This window comes from Pristiophorus japonicus, chromosome 7 (genome assembly GCF_044704955.1).
Source record: "Pristiophorus japonicus isolate sPriJap1 chromosome 7, sPriJap1.hap1, whole genome shotgun sequence".
Taxonomy (NCBI): Eukaryota; Metazoa; Chordata; class Chondrichthyes; family Pristiophoridae; genus Pristiophorus; species Pristiophorus japonicus.
The window spans coordinates 153,346,469-153,368,733 of record NC_091983.1 but is presented as its reverse complement, the minus strand read 5'-3'; the positions used below and the strand labels follow the sequence as shown (position 1 = coordinate 153,368,733).

At 46.7% G+C, this 22,265-nt stretch overlaps 1 protein-coding gene across 8 annotated transcripts in view; it reads right to left on the bottom strand.

The window, feature by feature from the left end:
- LOC139267314 (clathrin coat assembly protein AP180-like) overlaps positions 1 to 22,265 on the bottom strand; it is a 375,181-nt gene that overhangs the window by 189,877 nt on the left and 163,039 nt on the right. The gene's annotated exons all lie outside the window — the stretch shown is intronic.

Below are 22,265 nucleotides of genomic sequence, written 5' to 3'. Positions count from 1 at the left end.
ACAGAAAAAAATTTAAATAGTATTTAATCACAAATATCAGGGAATGAACATATTGTAGAAAACTTAGCACTCAATAGAAATTAATTGGCCTACACAATTCACCACTCAATAGCCACTGTTCAATATCAGGCTTGCAAACAATTCCCATTTACAAACTAGTCTGTCTGAATCAAGAATGACGGTTTTGAACTATGCCAAAAACATTAAGCTGTTAAAGGAAGTGCATCAGTATGTTGCAATGTACACATCATTTGTGGAAGACATGCTTTCCTCTATTCAACAGTCACCTTTCAATTTCATCCAGGATATCTGGTGACCACTTGTTGTGAGGGTACTTTGTCTACATTGCCTTTTTTCCTCTGTAATTTATGCCCATCATCTAGCTAGCTTCTACAGCTCTGTAGCCAATATGCCAGGCACAAACCTACTTGCCTGTTACTGCCCCATGTAACCAGGAGGCATCAGGAGTCTCCCAGCTACCACTGTTTAGATTTTTCCTGCCCAAACACTGATGGCATAGCCTCTATTTAATAGCCCCCTTCTCAGATTGATCTATCCATTCCCACTGTATAATAGTGTTCGACATACCTTTGCAACCTTCCTCCTCCTCCAACCATACCTAACTAATCCCCTTGCGGGCAAGTTCTACATAAACATTCCTCCAATTCACTCAACGTAAATCAATCAAAACACCAGAACATCTATTCAATTTCAGAATTCAATGCACATCAACTCCTTTTTCTGAGAATTTATGGAGGGGAAATTCTTGTATCTTTCTTGAAGTTTGTTCATTTTAAATCTGTGTCCCATAGCTGTGTTTACAGTATAATTCAAAAAGTTTGCTTACATCAACTATCTCTTCGCATGTGTTAACTCTCAACCTTGACTAAAATGAAAATAAATTTAACTCTGCAGGCACCTCTGTAATTTACAGGCTTAAGTCTTGAAAAATGTTTTTTTGTTTCTTCACCAAACACACATGCTGTTGTGTTAGACATTGCTAATCTTACAGTCAAAGTTACAACAGTCTCGATCCAGAGTTAAGTGGTAGTTATAATATCGATCAAATGAGCAAATGTGCCATTCCTATTTTGGTGCGATTCTCTGTTGCTTACCTGGACATTACACTTGGGAGTACGCATTGCTTACCTTGGTTTCATAGATAGGCCTCTTTTAGAGACTTGACCCCCCGCCTCTTCTCCCCCCCCCCCCCCACCAATCGGTGAACAGTATCTGGGCCAAAACAGTAGGACAGAGTTATGTCTGCAGCTCCTCGTTATATCCATCAAGTGTTTCTAAAGATGGAGAATGTTACAATAGGGGCCTTAATTAATTCAAGCACATCACAGAAGTTAAGAGTTTAGTAATGGCAGGATCAGGAGTTAGACTAAAGTCGTGAGCGGCATGTATGGTGCGAAATATTCTGGACCTGCAACGCATCCAGGATGAGTACACATGCATGAAGTGCCAAAGATGTGTTGTTTGAACAGAAGAAATACATGTGGGGCCTAAAGGTTGTGGAAGACATATTTTGGAAAGGGGGATGAGGAGAGAGCGAGAGCGCGAGAGAAATTGAAAAAAAGCAATCTACCGAAAGAGTGAGGGGGAGGGGAATAAATAATGAAATATTTTTTCCCCCGACTGGCAAGAAAATGGGATTAAGGCAAATGGCTCTAGTTGAAGAGCTAGCACCAGCACAGGAGTGATGGGAAATGTCTGTCTTTTGTGCTGTAACTTCTGTATTCTCTGACCAAGAGCCCACCGATTCTCTGGTAACACTGCATTGCTCTGCAAAGGCAGGATTGGAGGGCCTAATTATGTGCTAGCTATGCTAGCCTATGATTAATTTTTAGTAACATCAAGCATCACCTGGAAACTTTCAGTGAATGACTAATAATCAAACCAAAATGCTTTTCCAACTTAATAATGTGCATCCCTTCGTCGAGTGCACAACTCATTTATATTCAAAGGCATCGACCATTCCTGAGCCGTCTGTTTAATTGGTCTTCACTTCTTCGATTATTTTTTTCCTGAATCAAATCCTGGCAGTGGATTATTTTTACAACCAGGACATGCATTTGGCTGTAAACCAAATCCATAAGGCAACTATCTGTTGCACAAACAAGAGCATAGGAGCCAGCAAACAAGATCAACTCCATGCTGAACCCAGTTAAGTGTTGCAGTCACTTGCTAGAGCTTGTAAGGAGACCACTTTCGTACTATGCTTTGTATTCGAGGATCGTCACAGCTTAAACAATCTGCCTTCACCTTCAGAACCTTTGATGACAGAAAGCTCATTTGGAACCTCAGAAGTATGCTTAAAGTGATATGGTGGAGACAGGAACTATCTATTAAAAATGTCATCAGTACTATATGAGACTGGCAAGTAGTGATACCTGCCCTCCGATATGCTTCAGAGACATGGGGCTCAAAATTGAAGAACTTACCGCCCACTGTCGCCAACATTCCTCCGGTCGAACCGCCCAGTGCCACTTCTGTGTCACCTGGAGCGGGCTGGTGAGCCCCGCCGGGAAGTGCCCGCCAACGTCAGCGGATGGTCGAGTCGCGCAACTGACCTCCCGCCCGCCTAGCTGCGATATTCATGCGGGTGGGAGTCAGTGGCAGAACGGTGGTTGGAGGCTGGTCTGTCCCCGACAATAGTTAGGAAGATGGTAAAAAGAGATTAGTATACTTTTTGCAATTTTTTTCTTTACAGGGACTGGATGGGGTCCCTTGAAGGTCTTCAGTTGTTTTTTTTATGCTTTTGCTTTTCAGTTATTCGACCCTCCATGGGCCCGTCTCCATCCTCAGTGGTACTTGGGCAGCAAGCGCCTTTTCCGCCGAGAATGGGAGCTCCCGCCAGCTGCTGCCCAGATTGGCAGCGTAAGTCGCTCATTTGCTGCCTGCCGACCTTAGAGGAACCTCTCCGATGAAAATCCCGCCGGAAATACCGCAGAAATCTCGGCGGCCATCAGCGGTCCTTTGGGCGGGCGGAGGCCTTCATCAATTTTGGGCCCTCGGACTATGTACAGCAGGCACCTCAAAGCACTGGAGTAGTACCACCAACGCTGCCTCCTCAGGATCCTGCAAATCCATTGGCAGGATAGGCGCACCAGAGTTCTCGCTCAGGCCAACACCCTCAGCATCGCAGCACTGACCACGCTCGATCAGCTCCAATGGACGGGCCACATCGGCCGATACTAGACTCCCAAATCAAGCGGTCTACTCAGAGCTCCGACATAGCAAATGAGCCCCAGGTGGGCAGAGGAAACACTTCAAGGACACCCTCAAAGCCTCCTTGAAAAAGTGCAACATCCATTCAAAAGGCATCAGGCAACTGCTCTCAATCTGTACTATCCACCAGTATAAAGACTGGTCTCCAAACCTGATGATGATGTCAACCAGGGCCAAGTTGGACAACTCAGAGCATTGCTAGACCAGTTTCTTGAAGTAAAGATGGGAATATTTGATGCTGGAGTATACCAAGACTTTTTTGATAACTCTTGATAGTCCTTCTTGCAGCCTGGCCAGAGATGTCTAGAAGATAAAGAACACCAGCACTGTTCCGAGCCATGGCCAGATGAAGGTCGTGCACTTCCAAAAATCTGACAAATTCTGCACAAGCTTGAAACAGTATAGATACAAGGTAAAAACCTATGAGTGATAAAAAATAGCTGAAGGATAAGAAATAGCAAGTGCTTGTTTCAGAAGAAAAGTCAGAGGGTGGAGGTTCCAGGTGATGTGTGCTGGGATATCGAAATTGGCATTAACAATTTAAATTCAGAAGATCAGTATCAACTGGTCACATTTGCAGATGATGCCAGCTAGATCTGTTAAAGCTGAGACGATGGTTAGATACTTGCCTTGATTGGGAAACTACATTAAAAGGTATGATGATAGAAAAGCAATGGATAGCATTTAAAGAATACATAATTTACAACAAACATACATTCCTTTAAGGCACACAAACCCCACAGGAAAAGTGGTCCAGCTGTGGCTAAGAGAAGTTAAAGATAGTATTAGATCAAAGGAAGAGCTTATAATGTTGTCAAGAGAGAGCTGTAAGCCTGAAGATTGGGAGGATTTTAGAATTCAACAAAGGCGAATCAAGAAATTGATAATAGAATATGAAAGTAAACTAGCAAGAGACATCAAAACAGACGATAAAAGCTTCTACAAGTATGTAAAAAGGAAAAGATTACTGAAAGTAAATGTGGGTCCCTTATAGGCTGAAACAAGATAAATTATAATGGGGAATAAGGAAATGGCAGAGAAATTAAACCAATACTTTGTGTCTGTCATAGAAACATAGAAAATATGTGCAGGAGTAAGCCATTCGAGCCTGCACCACCATTCAATATCATGGCTAATCAGGCAACTTCAGTACCCCATTTCTGCTTTCTCTCCATACCCCTTGATCCCTTTAGCCGTAAGGGCTACATTTAACTCCCTTTTGAACATATCGAATGAACTGGCCTCAACAACTTTCTGTGGTAGATAATTCCACAGCTTCACAACTCTGAGTGAAGAAGTTTCTCCTCATCTCGGTCCTAAATGGCTTACTCCTTATCCTTAGACTGTGACTCCTGGTTCTGGACTTCACCAACATCGGGAACATTCGTCCTTTGTCTAACCTGTCTAATCCCATCAGAATTGTATTTGTTTCGATGAGATCCCCGCTTATTCTTCTAAATTAGTGAATATAAACTTAGTCGATCCAGTCTTCATATGTCAGTCCTACCATCCCGGGGAAATCAGTCTGGTGAACCTTCACTGCACTCCCTCAATAGCAAGAATGTCCTTCCTCAGATTAGGAGACCAAAACCACACAGAATATTAAAGGTGTGGCCTCACCAAGGTCCTGTATAACTGCAGTAAGACCCTCCTACTCCGATACTCAAATCCTCTCGCTGTGAAGGCCTACATGCCATTTGCCTTCTTCACCGCCTGCTGTACCTAAATGCCAACTTTCAATGACTGATGTACCATGACACCCAGGTCTCGTTGCACCTCCCCTTTTCCTAATCGGTCACCATTCAGATAATATTCTGCCTCTCTGGTTTTGCCACCAAGTGGATAACCTCACATTTATCTACATTGTACTGCATCTGCCATGCATTTGCCCACTCAGTTAACCTGTCCAAGTCACCCTGCAGCCTCTTAGCATCCTCCTCACAGCCAACACTGCCACCTAGCTTAGTATCATCTGCAAACTTGGAGATATTACTGGTGTGTACCTGTAAAGCATGCACTCCCATGTTCCGCCACCAGGGAGCGCATCCCCTGAAGTCCCAAGGGATCCCAGCATCCCTTGGGAGCACCGTATATAAGCCGGCCCTTAAGGCCTGTTCCTCACTCTGGAGTGTCTTCATAAAGACTGAGGTCACTGTTACTTTAACCTCCCTGTGTGCAGTTTCATCTGTGTTCGGAACGCAATAACTGGCGATGAATATACGAATCCAACGCAAAGATGCAGCAAACTGTGGGCATCCTGGAGAAGTTCTCGGAGGGCAAGGACTGGGAAGCCTATGTCGAACGGCTAGACCAGTAATTTGTAGCCAATGAGCTGGACAGAGAAGGAAGCGCTGCAAAAAGGAGAGCAGTCCTCCTCACAGTCTGCGGGGCACTGACTGACAGCCTCATGAAGAATCTTCTAGCTCCGGTGAAACCCACAGATAAGTCGTATGAGGAGCTGTGTACACTGGTTCGGGAGCAGCTTAACCCGAGGGAGAGCGTACTGATGGCGAGGTATCGGTTCTACACGTGCCAGCGATCTGAAGGTCAGGAAGTGGCGAGCTACGTCGCCAAGCTAAGGCAACTTGCAGGACAATGTGAGTTTCATGGCTACCTGGAGCAGATGCTCAGACTTTTTTGTACTGGGCATTGGCCATGAGACCATCCTATGAAAACTTTTGACTGTAGAGACACCGACCCTCAGTAAGGCCATTGCGATAGCACTGGCGTTTATGGCCACTCGTGATAACACCAAACAAATATCTCAGCACACAAGTGCTAGCAATGTTCATAAATTAACTGGAACTGTGTTTTTCGAGCAGAAATGTACAGGGCAGAAACCACAAGTCTGCAACTGCCAGCAGGCCTCAGGTGACCCAGATGACTCAAGAGTCCACAACAAAGGATGAATGCAAGGCAATTCACACCTTGTTGGCGTTGTGGAGGCTTCCATTCAGCCTATTCATGTCGCTTCAAAGGGTATGTTTGCAAGAGCTGTGGAACAATGGGGCACCTCCAACTAGCTGCAAGCTCTGCAAAACCTGCTAACCACCATGTGGCAGAGGAAGATTGGTCCATGGTGAATCAAAGCAATTTCGAGCCCGAGAGAGAGGAGGCAGAGGCTGAAGTACACTGGGTGCACAATTTTGCGACGAAATGTCCACCTATAATGCTAAATGTAAAATTGAATGGCTTACCTGTAGTAGCCAGGGAATTGGACACTGGTGCTAGCCAATCCATCAGGAGTAAAAAGATGTTTGAGAGACTGTGGTGCAACAAGGCACTCAGACCAGGCCTGAGCCCCGTCCACACAAAACTGAGAACATACACCAAAGAGCTCATCACTATTCTGGGCAGCGCCATGGTCAAGGTCACCTACAAGGGCACGGTGCATGAACTGCCACTCTGGATTGTCCCGGGCGATGTCCCCACACTGCTTGGAAGGAGCTGGCTGGACAAAATCCGCTGGAAGTGGGATGACATCCGAGCGCTATCACATGTCGATGAGGCCTCATGTGCCCAGGTTCTTAACAAATTTCCTTCCATTCTTGAGCCAGGAATTGGAAACTTTTCTGGGGCGAAGATGCCGATCCACTTTGTCCCAGAGGCACGACCCATTCACCACAAGGCGCGAGCGGTACCTCACATGATGAGGGAGAGAGTGGAAATCGAGCTGGACAGGCTGCAACGCGAGGGCATCATCTCCCCAGTGGAATTCAGCGTGTGGGCCAGCCCGATTGCCATCACCTTTGAATACTGGAACACAGTCAGGATTTGCGGCGATTATAAAGTAACTATTAATCGTTTCTTGCTACAGGACCAATACCCACTACCTAAGGCATACGACCTATTTGCGACGCTGGCAGGAGGCAAGACGTCCACCAAGCTCGATCTGACTTCAGCCTACATGACGCAGGAGCTGGAGGAGTCTTCGAAGGGCCTCACCTGCATCAACACGCACAAGGGACTGTTCAGCTACAACAGATGCCCATTTGGAATTCGGTCGGCTGCAGCGATCTTCCAGAGAAACATGGAGAGCCGACTCAAGTCGGTACCACGCACGGCGGTTTTTCAGGACGACATATTGGTCACGGGTCGGGACACCGTCGAGCCCCGACAAAAACTGGAGGAGGCCCTCCAGGGACTAGATCATGTAGGGCTCCGGCTGAAGAGGTCGAAATGCGTCTTCATGGCAACAGGTGGAGGTTTTGGGGAGAAGGATCGCGGCGGACGGCATTTGGCCCACGGACGCCAAAACAGAGGCTATCAGGAACGCACCCTTTTCACAGAACGTCACGGAGCTGCGGTCGTTCGTGGGACTCAACTATTTTGGTAACTTCCTACCGGGGTTAAGAAGCCTCTGAGAGCCCCTACATGTGTTATTGCATAAAGGTGAGAACTAGGTATGGGAAAAAAAAAGTAATTGCTTTTGAGAAAGCCAGAAACATTTTATGCTCCAACAAGCTGCTTGTATTGTATAACCTGTGTAAAAAAACTTGTGCTAGCATGTGATGCGTCATTGTACGGAGTTGGGTGTGTATTACAACAAGCTAACGTTGCGGGGAAGTTGCAACCTGTCGCCTATACCTCCAGGAGCTTGTCTAAGGCCGAGAGGGCCTACAGCTTGATTAAGAGGCATTAGTGTGTGTGTTCAGGGCAAAGAAAATGCATCAGTACCTTTTTGGCCTCAAATTTGAGCTGGAAACCGATCACAAGCCCCTCATATCCATTCGCTGAAAACAAGGGGATAAATACTAATGCCTCACAGCCCGCGATCAAAGGTGGGCACTCGCATTATCAGCGTATAACTATACTATCCGCTACAGGTCTGGCACCGAAAACTGTGCGGATGCTCTGTCGGCTACCACAAGGGTGGAAATGGTGCAGCCTGCAAGCTTGTTGATGGTGGCGCAGCCCGCAGACTTGTTGATGGTCATGGAAGCGTTTGAAAATGATAAATCACCTGTCACTGCCTGTCAAATTAGGACCTGGACCAGCCAAGATCCTCTGCTATCCCGAGTAAAAAAAAAAACTGTACTGCATGGGAGCTGGGCCAGCATCCCCGTTGAAATGCAAGAACTAATCAAGCCGTTCCAGCGGCGAAAGGGCGAGCTGTCTATTCAGGCAGACTGTCTGTTGTGGGGTAACCGCGTAGTGCTACCCAAAAAGGGCAGTGAGATGTTCATCTCTGATCTCCACAACACACACCCGGGTATAGTAATGATGAAAGCAATAGGCAGATCCCACGTGTGGTGGCCCGGTATTGACTCTGACTTAGAGTCCTGTGTACGGCAATGCAGCGAGTGTGCTCAATTGAGCAACGTGCCCAGAGAGGCACCACTAAGTTTGTGGTCTTGGCCCTTCAGACCATGGTCGAGGATCCATGTCGACTATGCAGGCCTGTTTCTCGGTAAAATGTTCCTGGATTATGGTGGATGCTTTTTCAAAATGGATTGAATGTGAAATAATGTCGGGAAGCACCGCCACCGCCACCATTGAAAGCCTGAGGGCCATGTTTGCCACCCACGGCCTGCCTGACATACTGGTCAGTGACAACGGGCCCTGTTTCACCAGTGCCGAATTTAAAGAATTCGTGACCCGCAATGGGATCAAACAGGTCACCTTGGCCCAATTTAAACCAGCCTCCAATGGGCAGGCAGAGCAGGCAATACAAACAATCAAACAGAGCCTTAAATGAGTCACAGAAGGCTCACTCCAAACCCGCCTGTCTCGAGTACTGCTCAGCTACCGCACAAGACCCCACTCGCTCACAGGGGTGCCCCCAGCTGAGCTACTCATGAAAAGGACACTTAAAACCAGACTCTCGCTGGTTCACCCCAACCTGCATCATCAGGGAGAGAGCAGGCGGCAGCAACAAAACGTAAACGATGGTCGCACCAATGTGTCATGGGAAATTGATCTGAAATGACCCTGTGTATGTGCTAAACTATGGACATGGTCCCAAGTTGATCGCAGGCACGGTGATAGCTAAAGAAGGGAGTAGGGTGTTTGTAGTCAAACTAAACAATGGACAAATTTGCAGGAAGCACTGGACCAAACGAGGCTGCGGTTCACAGACTGCCCTGAACAACCCACAGCAGTCACCACCTTTTGAGAGCCCACAACACACACCCAAAGGATCAACACCACCACCCCGGATCAGGAAATCGAACCCATCACACCCAACAAGGCCAACAACACGCCAGCCCAGCCAACACACCAGAACAGACATTTGTACCGAGGCGGTCCACCAGGGAAAGAAAGGCTCCCGACCACCTCACCTTGTAAATAGTTTTCACTTTGACTTTGGGGGAGGGGGGGGCGGTGGGGTGATGTTGTGTATCTGTAAAGCATGCACTCCCAAGTTCTGCCACCAGGGAACGCATCCCCTGAAGTCCCAAGTTATCCCAACATCCCTTGGGAGCACTGTATATAAGCCAGCCTCCCAGGGCCTGTTCCTCACTCGAGTGTCTTAATAAAGACTGAGGTCACTGTTACTTTAACCTCCCTGTGTGCAGTCTCAGCTGTGTTAGGAACACAATAATTACACTCAATTCCTTCATCCAAATCATTAATGTATATTGTAAATAGCTGGGGGCCCAGCACTGAACCTTGCGGTACCCCACTAGTCACTGCCTGCCATTCTGAAAAGGACCAGTTTATTCCTACTCTTTGCTTCCTGTCTGCCAACCAGTTCTCTATCCACATTAATGCATTGTCCCCAATACCATGTGCTTTAATTTTGCACACTAATCTCTTGTGGGGAACTTTGTCAAAAGCCTTTTGAAAGTCCAAATACACCATATCCACTGGTTCTCCCTTGTCCACTCTACTAGTTACATCCTCAAAAAATTCTGGAAGATTTGTCAAGCATGATTTCCCTTTCATAAATCCATGCTGACTTGGACCGATCCTGTCACTGCTTTCCAAATGCGCTGCTATTACATCTTTAATAAATTGATTCCAACATTTTCCCCACCACTGATATCAGGCTAACCAGTCTATAATTCCCTGTTTTCTCTCTACCTCCTTTTTAAAAAAAAAAGTGGGGTTACATTAGCTACCCTCCAATCCATAAGAACTAATCCAGAGTCTCTAGAACGTTGGAAAATGACCACCAATGCATCCACTATTTCTAGGGCCACTTCCTTATGTACTCTGGGATGTAGACTATCAGGCCCTAGAGATTTATCGGCCTTCAATCTTATCAATTTCCCGAACACAATTTCCTGACTAATAAGGATTTCCTTCAGTTCCTCCTTCTCACTCGACCCTCGGTCCCCTAGTATTTCTGGAAGGTTATTTGTGTCTTCCTTAGTGAAGACAGAACCAAAGTTTTTGTTCAATTGGTCTGCCATTTCTTTGTTCCCCATTATAAATTCACCTGATTCTGACTGCACAAGACCTACATTTGCCTTCACTAATCATTTTCTGTTCACATATCTATAGAAGCTTTTGCCTTCAGTTTTTATGTCCCCTGCAAGCTTACTCTCATACTCTTTTCGCCCTCCTAATTAAACCTTTTGTCCTCCTCCGTTGAATTCTAAATTTCTCCCAGTCCTCACATTTGCTGCTTTTTTGTGGCTAATTTATATGTCTCTTCCTTGGATTTAACACTATCCCTAATTTCCCTCATCAGCCACGCATGAGCCACTTTCCCCGTTTTATTTTTACTCCAGACAGAGATGTACAATTGTTGAAGTTCATCCATGTGATCTTTAAATGTCTGCCATGGTCTATCCACCATCAACCCTTTAAGCATAATTCGCCAGTCTATCCTAGCCAGTTCACGTCTCATACCATCGAAGTTACCTTTCTTTAAGTTCAGGACTCTAGTCTCTGAATTAACTGCGTCACTCTCCATCTTAATGAAGAATTCTACCATATCCTGGTCTCCCCCAAGGGGCCCGACACAACAAGATTGCTAATTAATCCCCTCTCATTACACAAGATCCAGTCTAGGATGGCCAGCTCTCTAGTTGGTTGCTTGACATATTGGTCTAGAAAACCATCCCTTATACACCCCAGGAAATCCTCCTCCACCGTGTTGCTACCATTTTGGTTAGCCCAATCTATATATAGATTAAAGTCACCCATGATAACTGCAGTACCTTTATTACACGCATCCCTAATTTCCTGTTTGATACCATCCCCAACCTCACTACCACCGTTTGGTGGTCTGTACACAAATCCCACTAGGTTTTCTGCCCTTTGGTGTTCCGCAGTTCTACCCATACAGATTCGACATCTTCCAAGCTAATGTCCTTCCTTACTATTGCGTTAATCTCCTCTTTAACCAGCAATGCTACCCTACCTCATTCATGGAAGACGACACAAAAAACCTCCTGGAAATAGTGCAATACCAAGAGTCCAGCGGGAATGAGGAACTGAAAGAAATTAGTCTTAGTTAAAAAAAAAAAAAAGTGCTGGCGGAATTGATGGGACTGAAAGCTGATAAATCCCCTGGATCTGATGGCCTACATCCTAGGGCTTTGAAAGAGGTGGCTATAGAGATATCAAAGGCAGTCCCTTGGAATTGAGGAAGACTTGTTTCCACTCTTAGAATGAGTTCTTGGGTGGCTGAACAGTCCAATACAAGAGCCACAGTCCCTGCCACAGGTGGGGCAGACAGTCATTGAGGGTAAGGGAGGGTGGGACAGGTTTGCCGCACGTTCTTTCCGCTGCCTATGCTCGATTTCTGCATGCACTCGGTGATGAGACTCGAGGCGCTCATCGCCCTCCCGGATGCACTTCTTCCACTTAGGGCAGTCTTTGGCCAGGGACTCCCAGGTGTCGGTGGGGATGTTGCACTTCATCAGGGAGGTTTGAGGGTGTACTTGTAACGTTTCCTCTGTTTGCCATGAAGGAGTTCAGAGTGGAGCGCTTGCTTTGGGAGTCTCGTGTCTGGCATGCGGACAATGTAGCCTGCCCAGCAGAGCTGATCAAGTGTGGTCAGTGCTTCAATGCTGGGGATGTTGGCCTGGTCGAGGACACTAATGTTGTTATCTGTCCTTCCAGGGGATTTGTAGGATCTTGTGGAGGCATCATTGGTGGTATTTCTCCAGCGATTGGAGGTGTCCACTGTACATGGTCCATGCCTCAGCCATACAGGAGGGCGGGTATTACTACAGCCCTGTAGACCATGAGCTTGGTGGTACATTTGAGGGCCTGGTCTTTGAACACACTTTTCCTCAGGTGGCCGAAGGCTGCGCTGCGCACTGGAGATGGTGATGAATCGCCTCATCAATGTCTGCTTTTGCTGATAAGAGGCTCCCGAGGTATGGGAAATGGTCAACATTGTCCAGGGCTGCACTGTGGATTTTTGATGACTGGTGGGGTGCAGTGCTGTGCGGCGAGGACAGGCTGGTGCAGGACCTTTGTCTTACAGATGTTTGGTGTAAGGCCCATGCTTTCGTATGCCTCATTAAATATTATGTCCTGGAGTTCAATCTCAATGTGCGCAGACACAGGTGTCATCCGCGTACTGTAGCTAGATGACAGAGGTCGGGGTGGTCTTGGACCTGGCCTGGAGATGGTGAAGGTTGAACAGCTTCCCATTGGTTCTGTAGTTTAGTTCCACTCGAGCGGGGAGCTTGTTGACTGAGGTGGAGCATAGCAGTGAGGAAGATTGAGAAGCGGGTTGGGGCGATGACGCAGCCCTATTCAACCCCGGTCCGGACGTAGATTGGGTCTGTAATGGATCCATTGGTAAGGATCACGGCCTGCATGTCGTCGTGGAGCAGGCGGAGGATATTGACGAACTTTTGGGGGCATCTGAAACGGAGGACGACGCTCCATAGACCCTCGCGGCTGACAGTATCAAAGGCCTTTGTAAGGTCGAAGGCGGCCATGTACAAGGGCTGGTGCTGCTCCCTGCATTTTTCCTGCAGCTATCATGCTGCAAAGATCACGTCCATTGTGTCCCGTAGGGGATGAAATCCGCACGGTGGCTCCGGGAGGAGCTCCTCGGCCATAGGGAGAAGACGGCCGACGAGGACTCTTGCGACAACTTTCCCAGTGGCTGATAGCAGAGAGATTCCTCTGCAGTTGCCACAGTCAGACTTTTAAAGATGGTCACGATCGCTTGCCTCCCTCCAGATAAGAGGGGTGAGGTCATGTATCCACGCCAACAGCGCCTCTCCGCCATACTCTAGTGCCTTAGCAGGGATTCCATCCGCTCCCGTAGCCTTGTTGTTCTTGGTGTCTTATGGCTTTTCCTACCTCGTGCGGCTTTGGGGTTTCACTGAGGTGGCGGAGGGTCAAATGCTGCAGGATGGAGTCGAGAACACTCGAGTCAAAGGCAGAGTCTCGATTGAGGATAATGGACCCTATCGCGATAATGGATGTATTAGTGGTCATCTTCCAAAATTCCATAGATTCTAGAACAGATCCCACAGATTGGAAGGTAGCTAATATAACCCCACTATTTAAGAAAGGAGGGAGAGAGAAAACGGGGAACTGCAGACCAGTTAGCCTGACATCAGTAGTAAGGAAAGTGCTGGAATCTATTATGGATGGGGTAACAGGGCACTTAGAAAATAATAGGACTGGCAGAGTCAACACAGATTTATGAAAGGGAAATCATGTTTGACAAATGTATGGAGTATTTTTAGGTTGTAACTAGTAGAATAGATCAGGGGGAACCAGTGGATGTGGTATATTTGGATTTTCAGAAGGCATAAGGTGCAACACGAGGTTATTAAAAAAAATTAGGGCTCATTGGGTTGAGTGTAATGTATTAGCATGTATTGAGGATTGGTTAACGGACAGAAAACAGGGAGTAGGAATAGGGTCATTTAGGAGTTGGAAGGTTGTAACTAGTGGGGTGCCGCAACGATCAGTGCTTGGGCCCCAGCTAGTCACAATCTATATCAATGATTTGGATGAGGGGACCAAATTTAATATATCCAAGTTTGCTGATGATACAAAGCTAGATGGGAATGGAAGTTTTGAGGAGGATGCAAAGAGGCTTCAAGGGAATATAGACAGGCGAAGTAAATGTTCAAGAATGGTCAAAAACAAGGGAAATGGAATATAATGCGGAGAAATATGAAGTTATCCACGAGGAAAAAGAGAGAGATTCAGAAATGCTGCCGTTTAGAGGGACCTGGGTGTCCTTGCATATGAATCACAAAGTTAACATGCAGGAACAGCAAGCAATTAAGAAAGCAACTGGTATGTTGGCTTTTATTACAAGAGGATTTCAGTAGAAACATAGAAATTTGCAGCGTAGGAGGCGGCCATTTCAGCCCACCGTGTCCGTGCCGATCGACAAAGAGCCGCACGGCCCTTGGTCAGCAGCCCTAAAGGTTACATGTAAACCTATGAACAATGACGGAAAGGCAAAGAGCACCCAGCCCAATCAGTCCGCCTCACACAACTTCGACATCCCTTATACTGAAACATTCTATATTCCACCCCAACCGGAGCCATCTGATCTCCTGGGTGAGGCAAAAACCAGATAAAAACCCAGGCCAATTTAACGAGAAAAATATCTCGGAAAATTCCTCTCTGATCCATCCAGGCAACTGAAACTAGTTCAGGAGAGCACCCTGGCCGTATTCTATTCCCTGCAGTACTTACCATTAACACTGCATCGGCCAACAAAAGGTCATCCAGTCTAATTCCAATTACCAGGTCTAGGTCCATAACCCTGCAGATTATTGCACTTTAAGTGCCCATCCAACCATCTCTTAAAAGTGGAGGGGGTTTCTGCATCCACCATTTTTCCAGGCAACGAGTTCCAGATCCCCACAACCCTCTGCATAAAGAACACTCCCCTCAAATCCCTTCTAAACCTTCCACCAACACCTTAAAACTTTGCCTCCTCATAACAGACCCCTCCACCAATGGAAATAGACTCTTACTATCCACGATGTCCAGGCCCCTCAATATTTTGTGCACCTCAATGAGGTCTCCTCTCAACCTCCTCTGTTCCAATGAGAACAAACCCAGCCTATCCAATCTGTCCTCATAACTAAGATTCTCCATTCCAGGCAGCATCCTAGTAAATCTTCTCTGCACCCTCTCTAGTGCAATTACATCCTTCCTATAATACGGCGACCAGAACTGTACGCAGTACTCCAGCTGTGGTCAAAACAAAGTATTATACAATTTAAGCATAACCTCCTTGCTCTTATATTCTATGCCTCAGCCAATAAAGGCAAGCATTTCGTATGCCTTCTTAACCAGCTTATCCACCTGGCCTGCTACTTTCAGGGACAAGCCCTCCAAGGTCCCTTTATTCATCTAGACTCTTAAGTGGCCTTAAGTACGAAAGTAAAGACAGCTTACTACAATTGTGTAGGGCCCTGGTGAGACTGCACCTGTGGTATTGTGTACAGTTTTGGTCTCCTTACCTAAGGAAGGATATACTTGCCATTGAGGGAGCGCAACAAAGGTTCACCAGACTGATTCCTGGGATGAGGGGATTGTCCCATGAGAAACAATTGAGTAGACTAGGCCTATATTCTCTAGCGTTTAGATGAATGAGAGGTGATCTCATTGAAACATACAACATTCTTACAGGGCTTGACAGGGTAGATGCAGGGAGGATGTTTAAAACCAGGGGTCACAGTCTCAGAATAAGGCCATTTAGGACTGAGATGAGGAGAAACTTTTTCACTTTGGGTGGTCAATCTTTTCTCTGCCCCAGAGGGTTGTGGAGGCTCAGTCATTGAGTATATTCAAGGCAGATCGATAATTTTTTGGATATTAAGGGAATCAAGGAATATAGGGACAGTGCAGGAAAATGGAGTTGAGGTAGAAGATCAGCCATGATTGCACCTAAAGTATCTTATTGAATGGCGGAGCAGACTCATGGGGCCAAATGGCCTACTCTTGTTCCTAATTCTTATATTCGTATGTTCTTATACTTTTAGCCAACTCATTCAGTAATCGGGCAGAACAATGTCAGATGAATATGACAATGAAGTATACCACATAGGAAGGGGGGGAAAAAAGTGACATCTTGGTACTCCGAATATACCACTGAAACAGCCCAAGATCCCAGATTAGTAGAATCAGTGCTCAACATGTCCAGTTATTGCAGAGCAGCAATCAACAGGACAAGTAGAATACTGAACTATATATAAATGAAGCTCATAACAGCACAGTACAAGTTATAAGAAGTTGTGCTTAAACTGTAACAGTGTTCTGATCAGAGACCACTTTTGAGTGCTGGATCCAATTCTTGTCAAAATACAAGTTGTCATAAATGTATGTTTGGGGTTACTAGCCACCAGGTGGCACCACTGTCGGAGGTCATTGGGCTGTACGCACATGTGTGCGGCCCAAGTATAAAAGGCAAGCCATCATGTAATGTAATCACTTTGGGCCCTAATAAAGCAGAGCCAGGTTTGTACCGGTGTTAGTTTACAGTATTCAGTCTATCGAGTTATTATATACGTAACACAAGGCAGACGGCAGACATTCAAACGCCAGAGGTGATGCAGAGAAGAGTCAAGACTGATCCCTAGTGTCAGAGCGCATAAATATGAGAAAAGACATATAAACGTGGCCATTCAGACTCTAAAAGAGGTGCTTGGAATGATTCAGCTGTTGGATTGAAACAACATACCCTCCAATAGGGTTTCTTTAAACTTAAGATGGAACTAAATGTCCATCAGTTGGATTACAGTGATACACAACAAGTTTAGAATGCATTCTGCCAAATAATCTTAGCAATCCATATAGGACTGGTAGAAAGAAAAAAACAGTACGTTTTGCCCAATTCTAGCATCCTATTCTCTCCCAGAAAAAGGAGGGAGGAAATAAATGGCTGACATTTCCAGAAATATGCCAAAAACCTTGACCAACTCAATACAAGCATCATTCTCCTTCTCTCAATCTTCCCACTCCCCATCTCCTTGTCCCTGACCACTCAAAAGATATCCTCTTGGTCGGTACCTGTTAGCCAGGCTTGTTGGGCTGATATCACAAATGCGACTGTTTGAATCCCATTGCTTGTTCTGACTACAATTCAGCAACAAAAAGAATCGTAAACAGTTTCTTCAATTTTTAATTCCATGAAATTTTGAAAACAATACTGATTAACTAGCTTTGGCATCGGAAGAAGATGTCAGAAAGCCATCCAAGTCTGAGGCAGGAGGGGGAAAAAAAAGCCAGGATTAACAAGGTAATTCAGAAGATTATTCAACATCCAGTGTGAAATCTGCTTTAAGGCAAAGATTACCTGCTGAGAATCCCCATGGAATGAAAGCCACGTTTCCAATAATAGAAATTCATAATTTAATTTTGTTCAATTATGTTAACATTGATAAGAGGTAGACAGTTCTCAACATGACCCTTTTCCAAAATCTTGAAGTTTGGTAAAAATCCTATTTAGAGTGTTACTGGAGATAATTCAGTCCGTATGGAAACATATGGATTCCAGTATGCCCATTTTCAATAGGCAAAAAGGTTAATGAAACTGTTCAAAAATGAAGCAATATGTTGGTGGAAGCCAGTTAATACTAGCAGAAAAGTGATTTCAAGTTTACATTTAGCTCTCAATCCAGCAAATAAATTAAACTGAAAATTATTTTGCTTCCTGAAGCTAGGGTGTAATTTTTCAGCAGAAACTATTGCATATGATAAACTAATACTTAAATCAAAATGCTCCTACAAATATATTGGGCCATGCATGGATGAATGTTTGCCAACAAATGAAGTACCAGCTATGTAATTGAAAATGAACAGTCGTGAAAGACTACTGACAAACTGTTCAAATTGGAGAGGCAGGAATTTAGATACACTATTGGATAAACTATAAATTTGCTAACCAGTGACCATGAATGGCTGGAATATCAAGCCATCCCTCAAATTGGAAATGGGCTATGGAAATGTTTTCATGAAAGCTTTGCTGTCGCAATTGGTCAAGTACCCAGGTCTACATGGTAGCTTTGTTGAGGGGTTATTAAACAGGGGGGGCTTTATTCAGATCATCAACTCCAGCTCTGCACACAATCTGCTTAGGCAGTCTCATGTACAACTGGGTAGGCAGTCCACCATGAAATGTGCCACGACACTAGCTCTGCTTCCCACTCCTAATCTACACTTCTAGCATTAAATGACTCCACTAGACAGCCATCATTCCGGTTTTCAGAATTACATATTCGGGACGCTGTACCTGTATTGGCACCCTGGTCTGGAATTTCATCTCTACACCCCTCTGCCTCTCCACTTCCCTGTCCTCCTTGAGACCTTCTTTAAAACCCACCTCTATGACCAAGCACGAGTCCTTGTAGCATTTCCTTCTTTTGTTTGACAATCTAGTTTTGATTTTCATTATTCCTCAGTGAAGCACCTTGGGATGTTTTTAAAAGCGCCATATAAACGCAAGATGACGGAGCACTGTACCTGCCTTCCTGCACAAAGATGACAGCCGTTATCCTGAGCCTGTGACCGGGATAAAGCCACAAAGCTGCAAACACAGACCTTCAGGTAGTTATTCCGGGCTTGCGTCGTGCGCCGATTGATTATGAAGCCGCCGCGGCTACCCGCTGGTCCGTTACTCCTCCCCTCCCCACTGAAGAGGACCTCCTCTATGGATCTGGTGTGCAGCGTCTTTCCGCCGCCATTACATGCATCTCATACCCGACAGAAGCTCCATCGCCGTTGAGAGGCTGGAGCAGAGTGCAGTAGAAAAGTGTGAGTGGGGTTCCAGTGTCTGTTTCCAAATGCCTGGGAGAGTGAGTCACTGCCACAGATCTCTTATTCGCACTCTCCACACTTTGGATTTCTCCATCTCTCCTAAATGCGCTGCTCAGCGCCGAGTTTACGGTTTACATCCCACCGTATGCAACTAGGCCCATGCAGCAGAGCCTGGTCTCCAGTCGTCTTGGATCCCCTTGCCATTGAACCAAGACCTTGCTCTGCCAAGCCCACGTGGTAGCTGGTGTGCAACGGCCACCCCACATTAAAAGAATCCACGCACAGGCATCTTCCACCCTTTAAAACAAAGTTCGGGAACTGGAATGTCAGGACCCTCATGGACAATCCCAACAGCGACAGACCGGAACGTCACACTACTGCCGTTGCCCAGGAACTCAGATGATTCGACATAGACATCGCCGCCCTCAGTGAGACCCGGAGGGCAGGGGAAGGCCAGCTCAAAGGCGGTGGTGGTTACACCTTCTTCTGGAAAGGTAAACCAAAAGAAGAACGCCGCCTCCATGGGTTAGGCTTCACCATAAAGAATGAGCTAGTGGGCCGTCTCAGAGACTCCACATGCAGAATAAACAAACACCTCATGACTCTTCGGCTCACCCTAGTCTGGAACTAGTGCGCTACAGTCATCAACGCGTATGCCCCAATACTAGAAACTACAGATGAGAACAAAGAGGTATCCTACTCCAGCCTTGAACAATCCCTGTGCCAGGTCCCAATGGGCGACAAGCTGATCCTCTTTGGTGACGTCAACACCAGAGTTGGAAAGGACACAGACCTTCTGGGGAGGTGTGATCGGCAGAGAGGGAGTAGGGAAATCCAACTCCAGCGATACTCCTGCTTCTAACTAAATGCCGAGAACATGGTCTCGTCATAACCAACACCTTGTTCTATCAGAGAGACAAGTACAAGACTTCACGGCAACACCTTCACTGCAAGCACTGGCATCTGCTCGACTACGTCATCATTCGAACGAGAGACCACGAAGACATGCACATCACCCGTGCCATGACAGGAGCTGGCAACTGCTGGACGGACCACTACCTAATCCGCTCTAACAACATCAATGTAACCCGAAAGCAGCGATGGCAACAGAAACAATGTCACAGGGAAATCAACGCTGATGCACTCAATGATAAGAAAGCCCTATTCAGCCAGCACCTCACGGCCAACCTGACGACTCCCGGTGACCCAAAGATGCAGAGTGTCCACAGTGTCTGGTCTGCCCTCAAGGCCTCCATAATTACCACCTGCGAAGAGATGATCCGTCACTCGACCAACAAACACAAAGACTGGTTCAACGAGAATGACAAGGAGATCCAGTGGCTAATAAGCTGCAAGCGCAAGGCATTTCTGAATTTGAAACACCAACCCAACTCAAAAGCAAGAAAGCAGCTCTGCAGACAACTGAAGGCTGAGGTCCAACAAAAAACCCGCAACCTAAAGAACAGATGGTGAGCGGAGAAAGTGCAGGAAATCCAGTGGTTAGCTGACAACCATGACGTGCGAGGATTCTTCAGCGCAGTCAAGACCACCTACGGCACAAGCACCCAAAGCCCTACCCCACGGCTGGCCAAGAGCGGAGAGGTACTCATCAAGGACAGAGAGGCAGACAATGTCCGTTGGAAGGAGCACTTCGAAGATCGCCTTAACCAAGACTCTGTCTTCAACGAGAGTGTCGTCGACTCCATCCTGCAGCATGCTATCCGCCACCATCTCAGCACAACCCCAGCCTGGCACAAGGTAGAAAAGGCCATGCTTCAGCTGAAGAATAACAAGGGATCAGGAATACCCGTCGAAGCACTAAAACATAGCGGAGAAGCACTATTGACGTGAATACATGACCTCATTTCTCTTACCTGGAAGGAGGAGTATGCCAGGAGATCTCAAGACGCCGTAATCGTGACCATCTTCAAGAAAGGTGACAAGTCCGACTGTGCTAACTGCAGAGGAGTTTCCCTGCTGTAGGCCACAGGGAAAGTCATCGCAAGAATCCTCCTCAATCATCTTAATGTGGATGAAGAGCTCCTCCCAGAGTCGCAATGCAGATTCCGCCCCACTAAGGGGCACAACAGACATGATCTTCACCGCGCAGCAATTACAAGAGAAATGCAGAGAACAGCACCAACCCTTGTACATGGCCTTCTTTGACCTCACAAAAACCTTGGACACTGTCAACCATGAGGGATTATGGAGCGTCCTGCTCTGTTTCAGCTGCCCTCAAAAGTTTGTCACCATCCTCCACTCGCTTCACAATGACATGCAAGCTGTGATCCTGACCAACAGATCCACCACAGACCCAATTCACATCCGGACCGGGGTCAAGCAAGGCTGCATCATCACACCAATGCTTTTCTCGATCTTCCTTGCTGCAATACTCCATCTCGCCCTCAGCAAGCTCCCCGCTGGAGTGGAGCTAAATTATAGAACAAATGGGAATCTGTTCAACCTCGACTGTCTCCAGGCCAGATCCAAGGTCATCCCATCCTTGGTCATTGAACTATAGTTCGCAGACGACGCTTGCGTCTGCGCACAATCGGAGGCCGAACTCCAAGCCATCGTCAACACCTTCACTGAGATGTATGATAGCATGGGCCTTACACTAAACATCCGTAAGACAAATGGTCCTCTTCCAACCTGACACCGCCACACAGCCCCCGGTTATCAAAATCCACGACAAGGCCTTGGACAACATGGACCATTTTCCATACCTCGGGAGCCTACTGTCAACAAGGGCAGACATAGACAACGAGGTCCAACACCACCTTCAGTGTGACAGTGCAGCCTTCAGTCACCTGAGAAAAGTGTGTTTGAAAACCAGGACCTCAAACCCGGTATCAAGCTTATGGTCTACAGGGCAGTAGTGATACCCGCCCTCCTATATGGCTCAGCGATGTGGACAATGTACAGCAGACACCTCGAGCATTGGAGAAGTACCACCAGCGCTGCCTCTGCAAGATCCTGCAAATCCATTGGCATGGTAGGCGTACCGTCAGTGTTCTCATTCAGGCCAACATTCCCAGCATCGAAGCATGGACCACGCTCATCAGCTCACACTGGGCGGGCCACATCGTCCGCATGCCTGACACGAGACTCCCAAAGCAAGTGCTCTACTTGGAGCTTCGGCACGGCAAGCGAACCCCAGGGGGGCAGAGGAAATGCTTCAAGAACACCCTCAAAGCCTTCTTAAAAAAGTGCAACATCCCCACCAACACCTGGGAATCCCTGGTCCAAGACCGCCCAAAGTGGAGGCGCTGAGCACCTCGAGTCTCAACTCTGAGAGCAAGATGAAGCCAACTATAGACAACGGAAGGAGTGTGCAGCCAACCAGGCACCCCACCCACCATCTGCCCCAGCTGTGA